This window comes from Oncorhynchus kisutch, linkage group LG5, assembly GCF_002021735.2.
Source record: "Oncorhynchus kisutch isolate 150728-3 linkage group LG5, Okis_V2, whole genome shotgun sequence".
NCBI classification, from domain to species: Eukaryota; Metazoa; Chordata; class Actinopteri; order Salmoniformes; family Salmonidae; genus Oncorhynchus; species Oncorhynchus kisutch.
Genome location: NC_034178.2, coordinates 43626016 through 43639018, shown reverse-complemented (window position 1 = coordinate 43639018; position 13003 = coordinate 43626016). Strand labels below are relative to the sequence as shown.

The 13003-nt window shown below is 42.5% G+C and overlaps 1 protein-coding gene across 7 annotated transcripts in view; it reads left to right on the top strand.

Annotated features, from left to right (window-relative positions):
* tfeb (transcription factor EB) overlaps positions 1 to 13003 on the top strand; it is a 113589-nt gene that overhangs the window by 19787 nt on the left and 80799 nt on the right. For 4 of the 7 annotated variants that reach the window (XM_020483356.2, XM_020483359.2, XM_031825119.1 and 1 more), the window contains one exon: positions 10166 to 10265. The exons of 2 other annotated variants lie outside the window; for them this stretch is intronic. The gene's annotated coding sequence lies outside the window, so the exon portion shown is untranslated. Of the gene's footprint in view, positions 1 to 8072; positions 8191 to 10165; positions 10266 to 13003 lie in introns of those variants that run through there. One more of the 7 variants, XM_020483357.2, reaches the window with a different exon arrangement.

Here is a 13003-nt window from a genome sequence, read left to right as displayed (position 1 = left end):
AGCCCATTCGTCCATGCAGATCTCCTCTAGAGCAGTGTCGTTTTGGGGCTGTTGCTGGGCAACACTGACTTTCAACTCCCTCCAAAGATGTTCTATGGGGTTGAGATCTGGAGACTGGCTAGGCCACTCCAGGACCTTGAAATGCTTCTTACGAAGCCACTCCTTCGTTGCCTGGGCGGTGTGTTTGGGATCATTGTCATGCTGAAAGACCCAGCCACGTTTCATCTTCAATGCCCTTGCTGATGGAAGGAGGTTTTCACTCAATCTCACGATACATGGCCCCATTCATTATTTCCTTTACACAGATCAGTCGTCTTGGTCCCTTTGCAGAAAAACAGCCCCAAAGCATGATGTTTCCACCTCCATGCTTCACAGGAGGTATGGTGAACACCATGGATGCAACTCAGCATTCTTTGTCCTCCAAACACGACGAGTTGAGTTTACCAAAAAGCTATATTTTGGTTTCGTCTGACCATATGACATTCTCCCAATCTTCTGGATCATCCAAATGCTCTCTAGCAAACTTCAGACGGGCCTGGACATGTACTGGCTTAAGCAGGGGGACACGTCTGGCACTGCAGGATTTGAGTCCCTGGCGGTGTAGTGTGTTACCGATGGTAGGCTTTGTTACTTTGGTCCCAGCACGCTGCAGGTCATTCACTAGGTCCCCCCGTGTGGTTCTGGGATTTTTGCTCACTGTTCTTGTGATCATTTTGACCCCACGGGGTGAGATCTTGCGTGGAGCCCCAGATCGCGGGAGATTATCAGTGGTCTTGTATGTCTTCCATTTCCTAATAATTGCTCCCACAGTTGATTTCTTCAAACCAAGCTGCTTACCTATTGCAGATTCAGTCTTCCCAGCCGGGTGCAGGTCTACAATTTTGTTTCTGGTGTCCTTTGACAGCTCTTTGGTCTTGGCCATAGTGGAGTTTGTAGTGTGACTGTTTGAGGTTGTGGACAGGTGTCTTTTATACTGATAACAAGTTCAAACAGGTGTCATTAATACAGGTAACGAGTGGAGGACAGAGGAGCCTCTTAAAGAAGTTACAGGTCTGTGAGAGCCAGAAATCTTGCTTGTTTGTAGGTGACCAAATACTTATTTTCCACCATAATTTGCAAATATATTCATAAAAAATCCTACAATGTGTTTTTCTGGATTTTCTTTTCTCATTTTGTCTGTCATAGTTGAAGTGTACCTATGATGAAAATTATAGGCCTCATCTTTTTAAGTGGGAGAACTTGCACAATTGGTGGCTGACTAAATACTTTTTGCCCCACTGTACATTGAAGGTTGTACAATGTTACAGGAATATTTAGACTAATGGATGCCACCCTTTAGATAAAATACCGAACCGTTCTGTAATATCACTGAAATAATAAACGTTTTGTTTTCGAAATGATAGTTTCCGGATTCGACCATATTAATGACCAAAGGCTCGTATTTCTGTGTGTTATGTTATAATGAAGTTTATGATTTGATAGAGCAGTCTGACTGAGCGATGGTAGGCAGTAGCAGGCTCGTAAGCATTCATTCAAACAGCACTTTCGTGCTGTGGGTAACAATGCTTCGAGGGTGGCTGTTGTCAATGTGTTCCTGGTTCGAGCCCAGGTAAGGGCGAGAAGAGGGACGGAAGCTATACTGTTACACTGGCAATACTATAGTGCCTATAAGAACATCCAATAATCAAAGGTATATGAAATACAAATGGTATAGAGTCCTATAAATACTATATTAACTACAACCTAAAACCTCTTCCCTTGGAATATTGAAGTCTCATGTATAAAGGAAGCACCAACTTTCATATGTTCTTATGTTCTGAGCAAGGAACTGAAACATTAGCTTTTTTACATGGCACATATTGCACATTTAATTTCTTCAACACTTTGTTTTTGCATTTTTTTAAAACCAAATTGAACATGTTTCATTATTTATTTGAGGCTAAATAGATTTTTATTGATGTATTATATTAAGTTAAAATAAGTGTTCATTCAGTATTGTTGTCATTATTACAAAAACAATCGACTGCTTTAATTGGTATCGGCTTTTTTGGTCCTCCAATAATCGGTAGCGATATTGGCGTTGAAAAATCATAATCGGTCGACCTCGACACAATACCCCACAATCACGAAGTGAAATCAGGTTTTTAGACATTTTTGCAAATGTATTTAAAAAAAAAACTGAAATATGACATTTACATAATGACCCTTTGCTATGAGACTTGACATTTGAGCTCAGGTGCAAAGTTTTTTTCATTGTTCATCCTTGATGTTTCTACAATTTGATTGGACTCCATCTGTGTTGAATTTAACTGATTAGTCATGATTTGGAAAGGCACACACCTGACTATATAAGGTCCCACAGTTGACAGTGCATGTTGGAGCGAAAACCAAGTGATGAGGTCGAAAGAATTGTCCCTAGAGCTCTGAGACAGAATTTTGTAGAGGCACAGTTCTGGGGAAGGGTACCAAAACATTTCTGCAGCATTTGAAGGTCTCCAAGAACACAGTGGCCTCCATCATTCTTAAATGGAAGAAGTTTGTAACCACCAAGACTCATCCTAGAGCTGGCCCCCCAGCCAAACTGAGCAATCGAGAGAGCGAGAGGGCCTTGGGCAGGGAGATGACAAAGAACCCAATGGTCACTCTGACAGTGTTAGGTGCCAAAACGACACAGACCATGAAAAACATGATTCTCTAGTCTGACATAACTAAGATTCAACTATTTGACCTGAGTGCCAAGTGTCATGTCTGGAGGAAACCTGGCACTATCCCTACTGTGAAGCAAGGTGGGAGCAGAATCATGCTGTGGGGATGTTTTTCAGTGTCCGGGACTGGAAGACTAGTCAGGATCGAGGGAAAGATGAACGGAACAAAGTACAGAGGTTCTTGACGAGAACCTGCTCCAGAGCACTCAGGACCTCAGACCGGGGCAAATGTTTTTGCTTTGTCATTATGGGGTATTGTGTGTAGATTGACAGGGGGGAACTATTGAATCAATTTTAGAAAAAGGCTGCAACGTAACAAAATGTGGAAAAAGTCAAGGGTTCTGAATACTTTCTGAATGCACTGTACCAATGCAAGTAACATTTATATGACCAACTAGGTAAAAATATCCTACATAAAGCCAAGAAAATATCCTGATTTTAAAATAAATATCGTATGAATCATATGCATATGCATGGCTATTTGTTCATGTTCTTTCAGTTGCATTCATCTCTCTATTCCACCTGTCTATAACAAACTTGAAACATTGTATCAACTGGGTCCGGCCCAAAGCTCTTGCTAGCAAAATTGTAGGGACTATTCTGGGCTCTTGAGTTTTTCCCGTGCCAGTGATCTCTGGACAGACACAGCTGTGTACGCGATAGGGAGAAGTAATCTGGAATTTTATTACGTTTCCACTGGATCAGAGAGCATTTTTCCCTTCCATGCCAAGGCTCGTTGGTTATCATAAGGGAGAGAGCTGGAATGATTTGTCATATATTGATTGAGGAACAATTGTCATTCTCAATGGATCTACAGTCATTGCCAAAAGTTTTGAATGACACATATTAATTTTCAAAGTCTGCTGCCTCAGTTTGTATGATGGCAATTTGCATATACTCCAGAATCTTATGAAGAGTGATCAGATAGATTGCAATTAATTGCAAAGTCCCTCTTTGCCATGCAAATGAACTGAATCCCCAAAAAACATTTCCTCTGCATATCCGCCCTGCCACAAGGACCAGCTGACATGTCATTGATTCTCTCGTTAACACAGGTGTGAGTGTTGATGAGGACAAGGCCGGAGATCACTCTGTCATGCTGATTCATTTCAAATAACAGACTGGAAGCTTCAAAAGGAGGATGGTGCTTGGAATCATTGTTCTTCCTCTGTCAACCATGGTTACCTGCAAGGAAACAAGTGCCTTCATCATTGCTTTGCACAAAAAGGGCTTCACAGGCAAGGATATTGCTGCCAGTAACATTGCACCTAAATCAACCATTTTTCGGATCATCAAGAACTTCAAGGAGAGTGGTTCAATTGTTGTGAAGAAGGCTTCAGGGCGCCCAAGAAAGTCCAGCAAGCGCCAGGACTGTCTTCTGAAGTTGATTCAGCTGCGGGATCGGGGCACCACCAGTACAGCGCTTGCTCAGGAATGGCAGCAGGCAGGTGTGAGTGCATCTGCACGCACAGTGTGGCAAATACTTTTGGAGAATGGCCTGGTGTCAAGAAGGGCAGCAAAGAAGCCACTTCTCTCCAGGAAAAGCATCAGGGACAGACTGATATTCTGCAAAAGGTACGGGGATTGGACTGCTGAGGACTGGGGTAAAGTCATTTTATCTGATGAATCCCCTTTCCGATTTGTTTGGGGCATCCGTAAAAAAGCTTGTCCGGAAAATACCAGGTGAGCGCTACCATCAGTCCTCTGTCATTCCAACAGTAAAGCATCCTGAGACCATTCATGTGTGGGGTTGCTTCTCAGCCAAAGGAGTGGGCTCACTCACAATTTTGCCTAAGAACGCATGATGGAGCACCTTGCCATAAGGAAAAAGTGATAACTAAGTGGCTCGGGGAACAAAACATCGATATTTTGGGTCCATGGCCAGGAAACTCCCCAGACCTTAATCCCATTGAGAACTTGTGGTCAATCCTCGAGGCGTGTGGACAAACAACCCCACAAATTCTGACAAACTCCAAGCATTGATTATACAAGAATGGGCTGCCACCAGTCAGGCAGGATGTGGCCCAGAAGTTAATTGACAGCATGCCAGGGCGGATTGCAGAGGTCTTGAAAAAGAAGGGTCAACACTGCAAATATTAACTCTTTGCATCAACCATGTAATTGTCAATAAAAGCCTTTGACACTTATGAAATGCTTGTAATTATACTTCAGTATTCCATAGTAACATCTGACAAAAATGTCTGAAGACTTTGAAAATGTATTTGTGTCGTTCTCAACTTTTGGCCACGACTGTACAATAAAAAAGGTCTTTGTTTACTTGCTGTTTGAGGTGAGAAAATTACGTTGAGAAGCTCCACTGCTCATTAGTGGTGGTGAGTTGAGAGAATCAGAAATACTACGCTCCAAACAAGACAATGAATAAATTGACAAAACTCGTAAGTGGAATGAAACAAACCGAAACTTGTTTCTCACGAGTGTAGCATTGTTTGCTGAGCACACAAACTGTGTCAATTCTGACAATGAGAACAGTATAATAGTATAATATAACGACTGTTATAATAGTATATTGAATGCATTAACAGAAATGACTGTAACCAAACATTGTAGATTAGAAATGATGGGGATTTAAAGGTATTTCTCTTGCGATATGTCATGGAGAATTTATAGACGCTAACAATCAAAGGGCTAACAAGTCACACAATTAAGTTATGAAACAATGCATGCGCTCGAATTGGTGTGAGAGAATGCATTCTGGAGAGAGACTCGCCTTGTGCATTTTAACCACACTCCCCTTCTTGACTCAGTATTTTTAATGATGCCCAAGACTCATTATCTTCACACATACTATAGGCCTAAGGAATACTTTAACAAATAGTGTGAAATTCAAAGCAGTAGTCATTTAGTAGCCAATTTCACTTATTTTATCAAATTGCTTGGCGTGCCAAGGCAAATACCTTTGCGTGCCAGCCTTGGCACACGTGCCTTACGTTGCCCATGCCTGCTCTACAGAGTGATGTGGCTGTGTCAAGATCCTGATTGGTGAAAGACCGCAATCTGAAACACACTGACCAACCAATCAATATGCTCAACACAAAAACAGCACTGTCCACAATGATCCCCAGAGCCACACTGTGGAGTAAGATCGTTTGACCATCACAATTCCAACCAATAAGCATTAGGATAAACATTTATCGTAAAACTAGAAGACATAACTTGATAATACTCAAAGCAGGGAATTATTGACCGGTGACAGCCCTGAGAATTTGCAGAATTGTAAACCTTGTTTAATTGATGTTTCCTTAAGGAGTGTTGTTCTGAAAAGGTCATGACCTCTCTAGAATGAACCCATGTTCAGCATGCTGTTCCTGTGTCAGTCCACATATCCAGGACATGCATACAACAACCATGTTTTAGCCAAACCACAAATATTTGGATATATATTTAGTGAATGCTGCTCATTAACAAAAGTATCTTATCAGGCTAGGGGAGATAAGAATGACCACAGGATGTTCAGGAAATTCTTCCTGACTGGCCAATAAGCAATAAGTTCATCTTTCAATCACCCACGTGGGTATAACCAATGAGGAGATGGCACGTGGGTACCTGCTTCTATAAACCAATGAGAAGATGACGTTCAGCGTGATCTGCGTCAGAAATAGGAAGGACTTCTATTTTAGCCCTTGGCGTCGCAGGCGCGCGTGAGCAGTGTGGGTGCAATAATTGAATAACATGTATTTCTACATTTATTTTGCGACGCACGCGACGTGTCTGGTCTGGTCAGCATGTAAGGAGCGGTATATCTGTTCTATGTGCTCTATTTCTATGTCACATGCACAAGTTTTGATTTTGCACACCAACTTCAAACAGCAGAATTTTTTTTTTGTGGGGGGGTATGGAACATGTAATTATTTCACTGCGGTTTAGATGGTATGATGATTCTATACACTATACTTGCTTGTTTTGCATCACAAACTGAAATTAGGTGGCGGACAATAGTGCACCTGTAACTACTGATACAGGGTCAGATGTTAAAGGTAGACTCGGAGAGATGACATTGCAACGTACAGCACTGCAGATATTGAGATGAGTGCAATGCAAGACTTTGTTCTCACAGAGTATCTGCGCATGTGCACGTGTGCCTTTCACGCCGATACAACGTAGTAGCTATGGCAACAATACTGAAGTTTAGCCTCCTGCTTCAATGCTCTAAGGTGTTACGTAAGTTGACCCATGTATTTGCTTTGAGTCACGTCATCATACCTTTTTAATCCACCACCCTAATGAGTTAGTATTGGGGGTAGGGTAATCTGATCCTAGATCTGATGTCAATTTATACCCAGAGTGCAGAGTGGCACCAGCAGATGGGGCTAAACTTTTCTGAACAGATTTGGGAGAAACTCCTACCTGTGAACAGGTGGAATGTGTCTTTTGCTGTCATTCCAGCTATATCAACACCTCCTCCTTTAATTATTTAGACCAAGATTTCCTCTTAAAATAATCATGAGGACATGTTTGTTGTTTTCCTGGTATGAGATCTACTGTGACTCAATTTATGGTTGGTCAACTGTAGCATTTCTTAAAAATGGTTTAGGGAATGTTTGGTTCTGCCTCTGCACCCATGTGTTTAGGTCTCTGCAATGTCGTTCCTTAGACTGTTATCTGATGAAAAATGCCATTTATTTCCAGTCCTCAGACTACATGTTTGAATAGCACTCTGTCCTGTAACAGACAACATAATGGCCTGCCACCTTCTACTGATAACCAACTGGAGATACCAAGCCCAATAAACATGTATTACCTGCTTGTCTTCAGGAGCTTGCACAGGTGTTATCAGAGATTCTTATCGTTGTGGAAGTGTTTGTCAGTGGACAGGAGTCTGTGTCGAGGGCGTCAGGCCCTGACTTGCGCTGTCAGAGATGGTGCTGCCCCCTCTTTCTCGCGTGTGTGTGAGGAATGGATTTCCCAAGCATGGGAGCCGAGTTCTGTGGGAATTCTGTGTTTTTGGCAGGTGGCATCTGCTGCGGGGATCCGGACACTGAGTCCCCCATGGGGCGGCAGGGTAGTCTAGTGGTTAGAGCGTTGGACTAGTAACCGAAAGTTTGCAAGTTCAAACCCCCGAGCTGACAAGGTACAAATCTGTCGTTCTGCCCCTGAACAGGCAGTTAACCCACTGTTCCTAGGCCGTAATTGAAAATAAGAATTGGTTCTTGACTGACTTGCCTAGTTAAATAAAGGTCTTAAAAAAAATGTTTCTCCCATGGACAGCATTCTGGTTAATTTAGGGGAAGTGGAGGAATAGGAGAGGGAACATAGTTGGCTTGAGGAGGAAGGGACAGGGACTAACCATGTCCCTGTGACTATTTTTGAGTGGAGAGGCACAGTGTCACGAGCAGAGACCAGAGAGAGAGCGCATCTATAAGAGCTCAACCAGCCTAGCAGAGTGTGTCTCTCGTTTGTGTGTAGTAGAGGTGTCTGGGATACAGTAACAGACAATATGTTGCTCTGAGGATTGTCCTTCTCCCTGGTAAGGATGTGGGATTACCTGTCGTGATCTTTTCCCCACATCGGTCTCTGTTTCCATCTCGCTGTGGGATTGTCTCTGTGTGGAAACGACTGGACTCTGGAATTTCCTCATGGTGCTTTGGGTCGTGAGCAAGGAATGCGCTATAATTTGCCACTGGAAGGTTGTTTGAATACATGCTTTGTGTGGTGGGTTGTTGGGTAGACTGGCTTCATTGTATAATGGGCAACTTGCCATGCAAAATGAAAGAATCATGTTTATTATTAAAGAACTCAGTTATGCGCATCCAAACCATTACTGTTACTTCGACCAATGCCAGAATGATCTTCTAATGCCTCGTGGTGTTTTTCTTTTAATTTATATGGAAATGTGGGAGTATCCACTGGTCCTCAAGGTCTTGCTGGCTGTTGTATTTTCGAGTGAAATAGCACAGTGGATAATTTGTATGGTAAAGGCCTTGCCTACAGGCTTAGTAAAGATAATTCAGATGTGGAACCTTGAGGCCAGAGAGTCCACTCATCTGCTACTGTGACAGGTTTGAATTAGTCCCTGATTTAGAGGGGAAGGATGAAAATCATGATTTTATGTTGACCTGAATGTGCATAGCCCTTGTTTATGATTTGTGTGGTTGATATGGTTGAGGCCAGGCAGGCAGGTTGTTTCCCTGGCCTGCTGTAACAGAGGAAGTTGTTGCTTCACTCCTGATCTAACTAGGAGTTGTGAAATCCAAGCCCATGAGGAAGGGAAACATTGTGTGTGGTTGTTTTGATGATGCAGCACTTTTGTCTATATCTAAGACTGATTTTGAATATGGATCGGGCTGCACCTCAGTGTAAAGTGTCGTTCTCTCCTCGTCGTTTCCACTGACATTAAGGACATGGACAGGGGAAAGCAACATCCTGGTAACTTGCTTACATACTTAGCTCCTCCTCTTTGCTCCCTGTGGAAAATAAGGTCGCAAAAAACATCCGCCATGCCGGGCGGCCCTCTGCTTTCAGATAACATGCTGACCATACGACTCGTGTTACAAAATACATTCACACGTTATTCAATCATTTCTTCCAAACTGCTTGCGTGTCAACGATCATCTGCTTAGCCAGGCGCTAAAATAGAACTTGGACTTCTATCTTTGATGCTTGACGTTCCTATATCCTCATTGGTTTTTAGGAGCATATACCCATGTGGGTGATTGAAAGATGAACTGAGGTCCACACTCCAGTCCAGTTGGTGGTGGCAATGCACCTTAAAGTTGGTTGCCAACCGCCATATAAAGTCCACAGAAGAAAAATAATTGTTTACCAGAAACTAACTAGGTTTCACCTTATATCTGTGGATTAATTTTTGGAGTAGAGAACACACTATTTTGTGTGACTCAAACTACAAAGATCCCATGAAAAAGGACTTTGTGCGTTTCAGGTAAAATAACAACCCAATTTTTATATCCTAGGACAAATTAGCTAGCACCAGCAAGCTAGCTCGCTAAATGGTCATGAACGTTTCATGTGTTTCAACATATCACCAAATTAATACAGTTGGTTCAGAGTTAATTTTGATATTTCAACCTGCGTCTCCTGATTGCATCTGATGTGGATAGACAAAATCAACATGCGAGCGATGGTGCAAGCACACGCGTACCCGCTCTAGTCAACATTCAAGTGCCAATGGAGGAGATGAAGCTCTCTGTCAGTGTCTGCTAGCTCACTGACATTGTGAGCACATACACAATCAAATTGATGTTCTGTACACACACACCTCCACACGGTGTTTTGCATCAATTGTTTTGGCAAGTCATTTCTATTATATGCCTGAGTATGTGTGCTGTTGCCTCACAGTAGCCTATGATGCCAGACCACCTGACTAGAACAGTTACTTCTGCTACTGTACTGTTCTACTAATATAACAAAGTACTACCTTGTTACAGCAGTGCACATCCAGGTACTACTGTAGTCTCAGATTTTTTTTCTCTCTCTGCCTGTAGTTTCCAGTCCTCTCCAGGGTGTCCAGAGATGTAGGGAGCAGTGGGAGGAGCACCCCCCCCCCCCTTCTCACTCTCTCAGCACCACTTTACTTACAAAGAGGTACAGTAAATGTGTGTGTTTCACTGTTTGCTTCTCACTGTTTTGACTTGGTGTTATCTGTATTCAGAGAGGGAGTGAAGCAGGGTGTGCCAGGGCTCATTTTCAAAAAGGGATGCTATTCGAATGTGACTTCCCTGGTTTAATAATGGATAATTGCCATGCTGGCAATTCGATGCCATTTAATTTTGCCATCTCAGATTGTTCTGGTAATTCTCAGAAACTTCATTGGGAGGAAGGATGTTTTTTTTTTTTAAACTTTTGGCACAAAACATTTTCATGAAAGTGGACATTTTTCAGCCCAATGATCTGTTAACTCTACCTAATAGACAACATATAGGTGTCATTATACTCCTAGTAGTGTGCTTTAAAATATGGAGTATTGCTATATTCAGACTTTGTCATTGAAACTATTAATAAGTTGAAAGTACACTTTTTGATTTGGTTCATATTTAGACATATTGTTTTAAACAATATAATCTACAAGTACAACATTTCTAGTGGGCTCTCTACAACTTTTAAAGTTCTGATCTATTTTATGAGCACCCCAACTCAGTGAATGGGAAAATGGATTCAAAGTCAACTCCCTTCACTGTTGGTTTGCGGCAATCCTAAAGGAGGGCTGTGATAGATCATTAATCTATGATGTAATTATATATGTATATCATTTATTCAACTTTGGCAGAGAGCCCACTATGGAAAGTTGTTCACTGATCATTACAGGAGGCATGCACGTTCACTGATCATTACAGGAGGCATGTATGCTGTAGGTCTTAAAAGGGCCACTTTAATTCTAATAATAATTAAAGTGTGGGCCATGCTGTTGTAGAATCACCCATTTAATATGTTCCTGCTTAGTTCATGTGGTCAGGACAACATCCGGACCCGATGAAGAGCTAATGGTCAGTGTTAAAGGAACTGGTACCTGGAGTCACCTGGATTCACCTTTTCAGGGTCGTAATCCCATCCCTAACCTGTAGCTGCCCCTGTATAGAAGTAGGGAAACCCCTTAACTCTCTGTTCCCTCTCTGGACTCTCTGTGGTTGAGTCTTCTCAAACCACATCTCCTCTGAGTGAATGCAGCCCTGCTCAGTCTATGGTATCAGATGGAGGTGTTTGTTATATTTGGTGTATCTGATCTGAGGGTGAATGGCAGCTATTTACCAGTCACTGTCTCTCACAGAGTAAATGAGGGAACCACAGAGGTGTGTTTCTCACTACCTACAGTAGTCTGTGTTGGATGACACTGCATCTCATGTGACAAATATGATTCAGTGAAATTTCCCTCAAAATTACATATCAAGTTTCAGACTGAGAAATAATGATTTTCAAATACCTGTGAATCTGATGCATTTTGTTATTCAATTATACTGAATATCTGTTTGTTGTTAAAGCTACAGTATATAAAAACTGACCCTAGATCAGAAAGTTGATGGACCAGGTTTAGAGTGTGTAGTTGGAAGTGTTGGTCTTGTCATTTAGGAGTATAAGCAGTGTGTGAGTTACAGGGCCCGTGGGGGCTCAGCCCCCTCAAATGAAATATGCACTCTCCTAAATGCAACAAAAGTCAAACTTTGGGGGGACTCAAATTTAACCACTCTTCTATTTGTTTAAAATTTGTATTGCCACAGTGGTAAATATGAAAATGAACACTTATTCCAAATTAAATTAACACCCCCACCTCTGTCATGGTTTAAACCAGTGACAGTTGGTTCAGGTTCTTTCAATCACATTAATCTCTCTTCTCTGCCTGCCTCTCTCTCTCCATCTGTTTTGAGCTTTCGCTAGTGAACTTACAACATTGTCTCGACTGGGTCCAGCCTGCCAGAGAACTTGTAACATTGTTTCAACTGGGCCCCTCAGTTTCCTGCGCCAATGAGCTCGGGACAGACGCAGCTGTATTTGCGTCCTATATTTCAGACCCTTTTCAGGTGTCTGGACTTTTCTTGTTGCAAAAAATGTCTGGCCATTTGTCAGCATGATGAATCCAGTGGCCCTTTACAGTCTTACCTGTATACAGGTTGAAAATGGCAGATTTGGACACGAAGCGCCTAAATTGGATTGCAGTGATTCCTCTGGGGGTTAAATGCTGAGTGATTTAAATGGTGTAAATTACGAGGACTCTAAGTATTTTGAAAGATTAGATTATAATAAATATCGCTTTCATGTCATACAAGCCAAACACCCATTACTCCACTTCACATTCCCATATAATAAAACTCATGTAATATACAGTGTCAAGGTTTATGATCACTGTGTTTGATGTACAGTTAGAAGATGACATGGTGTCATACCCCGGGGTTGTACTGAACAGAGTGAGTTTGTTGTATTGAGAAGAAAATTGGCTGCGGACCACGCATCTGAATGCACTCATGACTACATGTTCCCTGGCAAATGCCAAACGTCCTGCACGGTGTTGGGCTGTAAGCACAACCCCCACCTGTGGACGTCGGGCCCTCATACCACCCTCATGGAGTCTGTTTCTGACCGTATGAGCAGACACATGCACATTTGTGGCCTGCTGTGGAGGTCATTTTGCAGGGCTCTGGCAGTGCTCCCCCTGCTCCTCCTTGCACAAAGGCGGAGGTAGCGGTCCTGCTGCTGGGTTGTTGCCCTCCTACGGCCTCCTCCACGTCTCCTGATGTACTGGCCTGTCTCCTGGTAGCGCCTCCATGCTCTGGACACTACACTGACAGACACAGCAAACCTTCTTGCCACAGCTTGCATTGATGTGCCATCCT